The following is a 13445-nucleotide window of genomic DNA, read 5'->3' on the forward strand; positions in this document are numbered from 1 at the left end:
GGGCGTCAAAATCGGCTCCACATGGTGTGCCCATGTGGTGAATTGTTGTGACGAGTCAACGCTTTAACCTCGCTAGAAAAACCCCACCGCCAATGGCTTTGTCGGTTAAGATTACTTATATAAACAAATGTCAAATCAGGTTAGAAGTGTTGTATATTTCATGCAGGTGTTCACCAGAATAGTCACGTGATGTCATGGTTACGAGTTTAGCCAATCGGGAAACACTTCCGTTGCACGAGTTTGTCCTGCGCGTAATCCAGACTCTATGGATCGAAGCAGACGACGCTTACTTTATCAAATGCACCGGTGCATGTTAAATTAATTTCAACAAGCTGTTTAGAATTCATTGAAAATCGAGATTACAATGGGCTTAGACCCCTATTTCTCATGTTTATATTATTCACGCGCTACTTTGAACGCTGCGTTTAAAACTTTTGGTATGTCAATTTGTCATGTGCATTATGAAGGCTTCACAAGAAACATTTTCAGCCTGATTTGCTGCCCTGCCGTATGTTTTCACTCTGGAGAGGACGTTGAACAAAAACATGGTAAGTGCAGCAATATGTAATTAAACAATTCTCTGTCACTCTGTGTGTGTGTGCGTGCGTGCGTGTGGAGGGAGGTGGGGGAGATTGTCCCATGTCGTCAATGAATGAAGCATATTATTCAATGTAAGAATACAGCATGTATACATAAAACATATTGATTCTGTTTATGTTCTTACACCTATGTCGCTGGTGTTTTCAACTTAACCAATTACACAATTATAATTATATTATAACCGCATTACGAAGGGAAGACCAAAGATGAGTTTCACACATTTTACCCAGTTGGGGTACAAGACCCTCATTTTTGTCACAGGAGCGAACGTTTTAACATGGTTTCTCCTTACAACACCAGTGATGCAAACAAGAGAAAACAGTTTCGTTGCCGTCATAACGGCTTCCTCAACACAATCAATCATGCAGTGTTAATATACCATTTCTAAACTCCACCCGTACGAACAAGTGGTATATCATTTATCAGTATTTTTTATATAATGAATGAATGAATGAATATGGTTTTTACGCCGCTTTTAGCAATATTCCAGCAATATCACGGCGGGGGACACCAGAAATGGGCTTCACACATTGTGCCCATGTCGGGATTCGAACCCACGCGTGCACACTATACACACACCGAATTATTTTTTCCATTAAATTTTCACAAGGAGAATTTTGTCCAACGCCTCCACACACTGGCCAACAATATATGCATACATACAGAGTTTTTTCCAGCTCCGCTATGAAAGGTGAAGTAACATCAATACAAGTTTTTTTCTTTGTGAAACCTGCAAACTGTTGGGTTAATATCAATAAAACCTGGAATTAATTGCAATAAAAACGATCTGAGCTCCGTCGATTCAGTAGTCTTACTCCGACGAGTAACCAACCGCAAACTTAGTACCAGTGTCTAAATAGGAAGGGGTGAGGTTAGGTGTCACGTTTTCCTTCGGAATATTTATCAACAAATCTTCTAAAGTATTCCCAACCCAACAGAAACAACGAACGATCATGTGCTCAAGAAACTCCCCCCAAACTGCTAACAAAATACTAAACCTTCTTGCCTTTTAAGCTTACTCAACCACCCCACTAAATGTTCTTTGCCTAAAAAACACCCTAATATCAACTTTAAATATGTCAACATTTGCGGCCGAGGCTTCAAATTACTTTTCCTGACCAAACATCACTAAATACAGGTTCGGGATCCCCAATCATCGACGGGTTAAACATAAATTGGCAAACCCCTCGCTGGCAATCACAAACACAGGGAGTTATATATCTAGACAGCAAAGACACCACACAAGACATTCAGGAATGTATACAATAAGCCAACCAAATCCACACACAACCCAAAATTACAGACTTTAAAGAAATCAACAACAAAAAATCATCACAAGGTAGAACAGTCACACAAACAGTTTTCATCAATTTCAAAACAACAACACTCCCAACTCAAATCACCTTCGGCGCACTAACATTTAAAGACCACCCCATCAGAAAAAAAAATCTACACAATGTCAGCAGTGTCTCTCTTTCGGCCATAAATCAATCAACTGCAAAAAAAACAACCTATGTCCCAAGAGTTGGTCCCAAAATCATGCCATTCAAGAATGCACTTGGGCCCCTACTACATAAATTGCCAAGCCGAAGGCCACACATTCAACCAAAATACATGTCCCATCAAACAACAACATACTGTATCCTAAAACTCAACACAAATATTAAACAATCAGACCTCCCCAAACCAGCAACCATCCCCTCATACAATTACACAACTGATGATCAAGAGGACAACTTTTACCCACTCACGGACCAAACCCTAGTCTCATCGTTCAGCTCATTTCACCACCCCCTACTGTATCCCCTCCAACCCAAACCACAAAGATCTCCACACAAAACTCGCCATCGAGCCCAAACACACTAATCCTCAGTCACATACACAATAGCCTCAGCCGACAAAAAACTACACCCCTATGCCACCCACCCAACTAACTCAACAACCCGAAATAACAACCAAAACACCAACCATACACCACCCCCGCCCCACCCCCCACTACAAAACAGGAAAACGTATCTAGCCAACAGGATACAAAACATGAAAACGGCATCCTCTGCAAACATCACCCCACAAAAACTACACAGAACATGAACAAAATAGTTAAGTTTATTGTTGCCGCAAGCCTTCTGAAACTACCCATTGCAAAAAAAATACACAATCTGGCTACCAAGCCCAAAGTTTACCAAAAGTCCTTCTCCTCCCTCAAAACAGCCACCTTAAAGCTTAAAATTAAATAAATAACTTTAATTTTTATTACCTAAAAATCAAATCTTTAGTCAAAATTATCCTGGGGGGAGGGGGGTGGGGTGTATTTCTTTGGTATTTCATAGAAAACTCCCTTGATTATGATATTATTGATATTCCCACTCCTAACGTAGAAGTTTTGGCAATAAATACCACTATAAAAAACTCAGATAAGATTAATAGATATATACCATTCAAAAACCCTTTAATAACTACGACTTAGAAATTCTAACATATGTCATAGAACCCAATACCATTATCCCCGGGGACCTTAATGCACACCATCCAAAAGATTACACAGATGAATATGGAAGACTATTGTTAGACTGGATAGATACTAGCAACCTTATTTCATTAAATGACAACCAAACACCCGAAGAGTGTAAACCATCTTTAAAATCCAACAGCAGTGGACATAACAGTAACAACTGGTAATCTTTTTAAAAAAAATATCTGGGAAGTTCATATTGACACCTGGGGCAGCCACCACTGCCCCATAAAAAAAATCATTAAATATAAGCCCCAAACCCACACACCCACACACCCCAACTGAACCACCCTCGGACTCTCCCCAGCAAATAAAATTTAATTTTTAAAAAGCTAACTGGCAACTATTTTCAAAACTATGCAACCAAACAGACATAGACCCAATACATGACACAAACGTAGACACATTTAATACAAATCTAACTTATACATTACATAAAATGCATGGCCACTAGCTCCACAAAGTACACCCATAACCCAGTCCCCTGGTGGAGATCTGAAATAAGAAAATCAAAGAGGGATCAAAGAGGGACCGTTCAAAATTACTTTTATTCATAAATCTTGGAAACAAAACAAAACAACTCATGAAGGTAGCAACAAAAAGCAACCGGCAATCTTTTTGTAATTCCTTGAAAATTAGTAATAATAATCCTAGGACATTGTGGAAATATTTAAAGCCATAAAAGGTACTTAAAAAACAAGTTAAACAAACATTAAAGTCGTTTCCCCAAATAAAGAAAAAGCAGCCCCACCTACTACCCCCCCACCCCCACCCCAATTCCAAAACACCATAAAATAAACATCCCACAAACACAAAAAGACCAGACCACAACCACCTGCCTATCAACAAAATACTTAACATACATGAATTACAAACAGCTGTATAGAAAACAAGAATACAGTCTCAGCCACAGGTCTCGAAAACATTCGTTACATTATTTTAAATAAAATCCCCATCAAAATTTACTTTTACAATTATACAACAAAATGGACAACAGGCACTGCACCATCAACATGGAAACATGCAAAAGTAGTACCAGTCCTGAAACCAGGAAAACCCCAAAATAACCCGACTCATATCGCCCCATTTCACTAACTTCCCATTTATGTAAAATTATGGAATCAATTATAAATAACAGGCTCAAGCATCATATTTCAGTAAAAAATCTTATTAGCCCAGGCCAGAGTGGCTTCACACACAATAGACAAACTTCAGACTACGTTTTACATTTGGAACAAGACATTAGGACAGCACAAGCACAAAAACAATATACACTGGGCATCTTTACAGACTTCAGCAAAGCTTTCGATATGGTTTGGCTTAATGGCCTCATTCAAAAATTAGAAAATATAGACATTAATGGGAGAATGTTACATATTATTAACTCATTCCTAACAGACAGAAATGTCACAGTTAAATCCCATGAAACATTATCAGATACCCACCCATAAGAAAATGGCACTCCACAAGGTAGCATAGTGTCGCCGACATTATTTAATTTCACGATTGATGACATTTTTCCAAAAACATTTAAAAACAATAATATATCAACAGCAACATTTGCAGACGACAGTTCCTTCTTGACACCTTTATGTTCATTAAACCTAATTAAAACAAAAATACAGTCTGCACTTAACACTATTCAATAATGGTCTACTAAGTGGGGCTTTCAAATAAACAAAGAAGAAATCACATTTCAAAAAGAAGCATCTCATCTGGACATCTCTCTCATATTTCAAAACTGATCAACTCTTAGTAAAAAGACTTAAACCTAATGAGGGCCATCAGAGGCGCCGACTGGGGATCAGACAAACAAGCCCTTCTTAGTATATATAAAACACAAATGCAATCAAAAATAGACTATATCACTCCGGTCCTAAGTGGCATTACAAGTACAAATCATAATAAACTAAAATATATATAAAGCCTATATTTCATAAACCTATCTATAAATGCCACAATTTTAACAATTCGACCTTTTTTGATAAAATAATATCCCGTATTATCAGTGGCAATACAAATCTTAACTATAATTTACTTAAGCCAAAAAGACATCTAAATGGTAACTGTACAAACTGCCTCATTCTCGAAGATCTAGATCACATTTTTAACCACTGTCCACTTTATAGCACTTTCCACTCTCAACTATATCACTCTATCCAATCTCACTATTAGCACAATATTTCCTTACTATTCGGTCCATTCAACCCTGCAGCAATATACAACTCCATTATCAATTTCATTCTTAATGCTAAACTCACGGACAAATTTTAGTACATCCCAAACAAACTCTGCTACTACTACTACTACTACTACTACTACTACTACTACTACTACAATTGGAGATTTAACGTGCGCGTCCCGCGTGTGGAAATGAAAAACGATACATTCCGCGTATTTCGCACTAACGTCGAACGTCAATTACCCTACCAACTGTCAATGTCAAGATCCTCCCTACCTCGCCATCACGACTCCCCACCCTAGCGATTATAGACTTAGGCTAGGATCTTATTCCCTTTTTCTTTCTTTAGTAGGCCACATATCTAATTACAGCTTATCTGTAATGCATTTATAACCCATTATGCTATACTTATATACACATCGTTAATACTATATTAGGGTAGTAGGAGCTGTTTAAGTTGACATTATATTGTCATTATAATTTCGCGTTTTTAATTATCAACAGCTGTTCCAAATTCATTAAACCATCTATACCTTCTCTTGTAATAACAACTTAAGATATAATACATAATTATGAATACATTGTATGAAAACATTATAGACATAGGTGTTATTAGATAGGTTTTTCCCATTCAGTTATTGGTTCTTGTGTATGGTGATTTAATTATATTTATAATATAATTAATATTATTCATATTTATCATTCCCCACCTACCCCGTCTACGAAATATATTAACTGTGAAGTACACATTAAACCCCCAACATTCAGTCCAGTCCAGTCCAGGTTCAGCTCCAGTTGCGATGCACCACTTCATAAGAGATGTTCTCTCATCTTTCAGCTCCAGTTGTGACGCGCCACTTCATATAATGAGTTGGTCTCAAATGTTTCAGCTGCAGTTGTGACGCTTCACTTCATATAATGAGTTGGTCTCTAATGTTTCAGCTGCAGTTGTGACGCTTCATATGATAAGTCGGTCTCTAGTGTTGTAGCTCCAGCTCCAGTTGTGATGCACCACTTCATATAATGAGTTGGTCTCAAATGTTTCAGCTGCAGTTGTGATGCTTCACTTCATATAATGAGTTGGTCTCAAATGTTTCAGCTGCAGTTGTGACGCTTCATATGATAAGTCGGTCTCTAGTGTTGTAGCTCCAGCTCCAGTTGTGATGCACCACTTCATATAATGAGTTGGTCTCAAATGTTTCAGCTGCAGTTGTGATGCTTCACTTCATATAATGAGTTGGTCTCTAATGTTTCAGCTCCAGTTGTGATGCACCAGTACATATAATGAGTTGGTCTCTAATGTTTCAGCTCCAGTTTTGAAGAACCAGTTCATATAATGAGTTGGTCTCTAATGTTTCAGCTCCAGTTGTGAAGAACCAGTTCATATATTGAGTTGGTCTCATATGTTTCAGATCCAGTTGTGACACGCCACTTCCTACTAAATGAGCTGGGATTATTATGATTTTTGTCTAGTTGAGATGCATCACTTAGACGAATCAGATTATTTTTCAAGACAGAATAATTTTTTCAACATTATGGTTTAAACGCGCTACTTTAACTCCATATAGTTTCTGGTCACGGTAGCTTTGACTGAATGTAAGCATGTCCTTCTACAATTGTACGTTATACCTAGACGACCAAGGTGCCTGGACATGGGTTACACATTGCAACTGTCCGTGGTCATGTGGGCTCCATTCTGAGAAAGCCATGCTATGCTGGACTTTCTCTGTGAAGAATGTGGTCAGTAGATATAGGGGTGTATTTTGCTGGTCCGAATGTTCCGAGTAGTAGGGGAAGTATAACCTTCCGCATTCATGGTGAAGTGTAAGAATGAGTTGCGGGTGCTGTCCACACCCAATGAAACCCCAGTTACCGTAGAAAGGCAGTTGTAGTGTCAGCTGAGGTCGTCTGGAAGTCTGATCTCTATAGCACATGTACTGATAGATATTAAAAAGCTCTAAGCTTCAAGTTTAAATGAAGAGATACGCTGACCTCCCTTTGACCATTTATTTAGCACAATAGTCAGTGCAAAGGTTTCGTGTTATGGACGTCTGTTGTGCATACCCGTTCCGGCAAGTAACTTTTGTAGAGTTTTAAAACGATTTGCGTATCATTACCAAAGGATCATTTCGAAAACAAAATCAAGACTATAGTCTATACTGAAATGTACCACCTGCAGTAACGATGATTTAGTCTTTTAATGTTTTAGATCCAGTTCAGAATCCTATTTTAATGAGTTGGTCTTTCACCTTTACAGAACCATTTGAGAGGCGCCACTTCCTGGTAGTGTAATGAGTTGGTCTCTAATGTTTCAGCTCCAGTTGTGATGCGCCTCTTCATGCAATGAGTTGGTCTCTCATGTTTCAGCTCCAGTTGTGATGCTCCACTTCATGTAATGAGTTGGTCTCTCATGTTTCAGTTGCAGTTGTGACGCGTCACTTCATATATTGAGTTGGTCTCATATGTTTCAGATCCAGTTGTGACACGCCACTTCCTACTAATATGAGCTGGGATTATTATGATTTTTGTCTAGTTGAGGCGCATCACTTAGACGAATCAGATTATTTTTCAAGACAGAATAATTTTTTCAACATTATGGTTTAAACGCGCTACTTTAACTCCAAATAGTTTCTGGTCACGGTAGCTTTGACTGAATGTAAGCATGTCCTTCTACAATTGTACGTTATACCTAGACGACCAAGGTGCCTGGACATGGGTTACACATTGCAACTGTCCGTGGTCATGTGGGCTCCATTCTGAGAAAGCCATGCTATGCTGGACTTTCTCTGTGAAGAATGTGGTCAGTAGATATAGGGGTGTATTTTGCTGGTCCGAATGTTCCGAGTAGTAGGGGAAGTATAACCTTCCGCATTCATGGTGAAGTGTAAGAATGAGTTGCGGGTGCTGTCCACACCCAATGAAACCCCAGTTACCGTAGAAAGGCAGTTGTAGTGTCAGCTGAGGTCGTCTGGAAGTCTGATCTCTTTAGCACATGTACTGATAGATATTAAAAAGCTCTAAGCTTCAAGTTTAAATGAAGAGATACGCTGACCTCCCTTTGACCATTAATTTAGCACAATAGTCACTGCAAAGGTTTCGTGTTATGGACGTCTGTTGTGCATACCCGTTCCGGCAAGTAACTTTTGTAGAGTTTTAAAACGATTTGCGTATCATTACCAAAGGATCATTTCGAAAACAAAATCAAGACTATAGTCTATACTGAAATGTACCACCTGCAGTAACGATGATTTAGTCTTTTAATGTTTTAGATCCAGTTCAGAATCCAAATTTAATGAGTTGGTCTTTCACCTTTACAGAACCATTTGAGAGGCGCCACTTCCTGGTAGTATAATGAGTTGGTCTCTTATGTTTCAGCTCCAGTTGTGATGCGCCTCTTCATGCAATGAGTTGGTCTCTCATGTTTCAGCTGCAGTTGTGCTGCACCACTTCGGTAATGAGTTGGTCTCTAATGTTTCAGCTCCGTTTGTGACGCGCCACTTCATATGATGAGTCGGTCTCTTGTGTTGGAGCTTCAAGTGTGACGCGCTACTTCATGTAATGAGTTGTTCTCATATGTTTCAGCTCTGGTTGTGACGCGTCACTTCATATAATGAGTTGGTCACATATGTTTCAGACCCAGTTGTGACGCACCACTTCCTACTAATATGAGCTGTTTTTTATGATTTTTGTCCAGTTGAGACGCATCACTTAGACGAATCAGATTATTTTTCAAGACAGAATATTTTTTTCAACATTATGGTTTAAACTCGGCGCTACTTTAACTCCATAAAGTTTCTGGTCACGGTAGCTTTGACTGAATGTAAGCATGTCCTCCTACAATTGTACGTTATACCTAGACGACCAAGGTGCCTGGACATGGGTTACACATTGCAACTGTCCGTGGTCATGTGGGCTCCATTCTGAGAAAGCCATGCTATGCTGGACTTTCTCTGTGAAGAATGTGGTCAGTAGATATAGGGGTGTATTTTGCTGGTCCGAATGTTCCGAGTAGTAGGGGAAGTATAACCTTCCGCATTCATGGTGAAGTGTAAGAATGAGTTGCGGGTGCTGTCCACACCCAATGAAACCCCAGTTACCGTAGAAAGGCAGTTGTAGTGTCAGCTGAGGTCGTCTGGAAGTCTGATCTCTTTAGCACATGTACTGATAGATATTAAAAAGCTCTAAGCTTCAAGTTTAAATGAAGAGATACGCTGACCTCCCTTTGACCATTAATTTAGCACAATAGTCACTGCAAAGGTTTCGTGTTATGGACGTCTGTTGTGCATACCCGTTCCGGCAAGTAACTTTTGTAGAGTTTTAAAACGATTTGCGTATCATTACCAAAGGATCATTTCGAAAACAAAATCAAGACTATAGTCTATACTGAAATGTACCACCTGCAGTAACGATGATTTAGTCTTTTAATGTTTTAGATCCAGTTCAGAATCCAAATTTAATGAGTTGGTCTTTCACCTTTACAGAACCATTTGAGAGGCGCCACTTCCTGGTAGTATAATGAGTTGGTCTCTTATGTTTCAGCTCCAGTTGTGATGCGCCTCTTCATGCAATGAGTTGGTCTCTCATGTTTCAGCTGCAGTTGTGCTGCACCACTTCGGTAATGAGTTGGTCTCTAATGTTTCAGCTCCGTTTGTGACGCGCCACTTCATATGATGAGTCGGTCTCTTGTGTTGGAGCTTCAAGTGTGACGCGCTACTTCATGTAATGAGTTGTTCTCATATGTTTCAGCTCTGGTTGTGACGCGTCACTTCATATAATGAGTTGGTCACATATGTTTCAGACCCAGTTGTGACGCACCACTTCCTACTAATATGAGCTGTTTTTTATGATTTTTGTCCAGTTGAGACGCATCACTTAGACGAATCAGATTATTTTTCAAGACAGAATATTTTTTTCAACATTATGGTTTAAACTCGGCGCTACTTTAACTCCATAAAGTTTCTGGTCACGGTAGCTTTGACTGAATGTAAGCATGTCCTCCTACAATTGTACGTTATACCTAGACGACCAAGGTGCCTGGACATGGGTTACACATTGCAACTGTCCGTGGTCATGTGGGCTCCATTCTGAGAAAGCCATGCTATGCTGGACTTTCTCTGTGAAGAATGTGGTCAGTAGATATAGGGGTGTATTTTGCTGGTCCGAATGTTCCGAGTAGTAGGGGAAGTATAACCTTCCGCATTCATGGTGAAGTGTAAGAATGAGTTGCGGGTGCTGTCCACACCCAATGAAACCCCAGTTACCGTAGAAAGGCAGTTGTAGTGTCAGCTGAGGTCGTCTGGAAGTCTGATCTCTTTAGCACATGTACTGATAGATATTAAAAAGCTCTAAGCTTCAAGTTTAAATGAAGAGATACGCTGACCTCCCTTTGACCATTAATTTAGCACAATAGTCACTGCAAAGGTTTCGTGTTATGGACGTCTGTTGTGCATACCCGTTCCGGCAAGTAACTTTTGTAGAGTTTTAAAACGATTTGCGTATCATTACCAAAGGATCATTTCGAAAACAAAATCAAGACTATAGTCTATACTGAAATGTACCACCTGCAGTAACGATGATTTAGTCTTTTAATGTTTTAGATCCAGTACAGAATCCTATTTTAATGAGTTGGTCTTTCAATTTTTCAGAACCATTTGAGAGGCGCCACTTCCTGGTATAATCAGTTGGTCTCTCATGTTTCAGCTCCAGTTGTGATGTGCCACTTCATATAATAGGTTGGTCTCTCATGTTTCAGCTCCAGTTGTGATGCGCCACTTCATATAATGAGTTGGTCTCTCATGTTCCAGCTCCAGTTGTGATGCTCCACTTCATATAATGAGTTGGTCTCTCATGTTTCAGCTCCAGTTGTGATGCTCCACTTCATATAATAAGTTGGTCTCTCATGTTTCAGCTCCAGTTGTGATGCGCCACTTCATATAATGAGTTGGTCTCTCATGTTCCAGCTCCAGTTGTGATGCTCCACTTCATATAATGAGTTGGTCTCTCATGTTTCAGCTCCAGTTGTGATGCTCCACTTCATATAATGAGTTGGTCTCTCATGTTTCAGCTCCAGTTGTGATGCGCCACTTCATATAATGAGTTGGTATCTTATGTTTCAGCTCTGTTCCAGTTGTGATGCGCCACTTCACATGAAACCATAACCCTCCGGTGTTGTATCTCCAATTGCGATGCGCCACTTCATGTATTGAGATGTTCTCATATGTTTCTTCTCAAGTTGTGATGAACCACTTCATATAATGAGTTGTTCTCATATGCTTCATATCCAGTTGCGATGCACCACTTCATATAATATGTTGGTCTCTAATGTTTCAGCTCCGTTTGTGACGCGCCACTTCATATGATGAGTCGGTCTCTTGTGTTGGAGCTTCAAGTGTGACGCGCTACTTCATGTAATGAGTTGTTCTCATATTTTTCAGCTCTGGTTGTGACACGCCACTTCATATAATGAGTTCATCTCTATGTTTCAGCTCCAGTTGTAACGTGCCTCTTCATATAATGAGTTGTTCTCATATGTTTCATATCCAGTTGCGATGCACCACTTCAATTAATTAGTTGGTCTCTAATGTTTCAGCTCCAGTTGTGACGCACCACTTCATAACACCCGTAAAGATTCGGGATAGAATAGGTCTTCAGCAACCCATACTTACCGTAAAAGGCGACTATGCTTGTCGTAAGAGGCGACTAAAGGGATCGCTGACTTGGTTGATACATGTCATCGATCCCAATTGCTTGGGATGCTCATGATATTAATCACTGGATTGTCATATAAGGAAGATAGCTGGAATATTGCTGAGTGCGGCGTTAAACAACAAACAAACAAACAAAATAATTAAAAAAGAACTACCCAAAGGTCAAACTACTGATCATATGAATCATATCATAGTAGCATCAAGTTGGTTCATAAGATTATTTGATCAGAAAAAAATTGCATTATAATACCACAACACACCGATATATATCTGTGCTATCTCTGTTATATATTATATTTATATGATGACATTTGATGATGAATGATGACAAGCAATAATTGAATACACTTACACTTATTCCATATAAGGATCGTACACCATCCGCTTCTAATCAGTTTTAGAACCAGCAGGTATAAACCATCACTTTAACTACCCTTTAACTCTAGTGTTTGTATACTATCAGCAGTGATTGTAAACTATATGACGTTGCTAGATGACGTCATTATACTGAGTGGTTGTCGCCATTTTTGTACAAAGTGTTCCTGCACAAGATTACTCAAATTTGCGTAAGTAGTATTGCAAAACTGAAGTGAAATTTCATTATATTAACTAGTGGACAATACAATATCAGAGTTTACGCAAGTCTTGTTTGAATCTAGATTGTTATATAGGCCTACCTAGATTGTTGTTGTGTATATTCTTAATTTTCTAAACAACTGCATGTTCACCTTCCGTCTTCAGTGAAGGCAGGTCTACTGTCATGTGGGTATGTCTCCCTTCACACAATATTTCCGATAAAGAGACGTTTTAAAACTTTAATTATGTCTTTAAACTGTGGTTTCGTCGCTTGTTCATGTAAAGACAAATCATGATACCATGGCGTGACATTCGCTATGTTTAGACACCAATGGTTATTATTCAACGGGTGCGTTTAACTGGCTTTTATATCACTTTACTGGGATACTGCAGAATAGATCTTATAATCCTGTAACAGCGTAGGCCATTCAACTTAAGGAGTAAAATATTCTTTAATCGGCATTTTGATTTGTCCACTATTTCACTACGGACAAATGCACTAAGTTCAAATAAGAATGGGTTGAATGAAACTTAGACATGAATATCTCAAGTATACTTCTGTCTGTTTACATTTGGTTTACATTTGGCTGCGTTTTGACGCACCCTTTGTCGAATATCAGGCCACCAAAATTCCAATAACATATATCAAATTTATATACCGTTTTTTTTGTGTAGTCAGGTTCACTAAACTACATACTACCCGTGCGTTTCTTTTTTTTGAAGAGTTATATATATATATATATAACCAATAAGGGACAATCAATCGGAACCACCTTGCATTATACAGTCATCTCGGTTAGCGGAATAACCCGAGTTTCACCAAACGGAGCGCCATAAACTCGGTACACTGCTTTTCCAACTCCGAATC

This window comes from Haliotis rufescens, unplaced genomic scaffold (assembly GCF_023055435.1).
Source record: "Haliotis rufescens isolate VD_foot unplaced genomic scaffold, xgHalRufe1.0.p SCAF_10, whole genome shotgun sequence".
NCBI classification, from domain to species: Eukaryota; Metazoa; Mollusca; class Gastropoda; order Lepetellida; family Haliotidae; genus Haliotis; species Haliotis rufescens.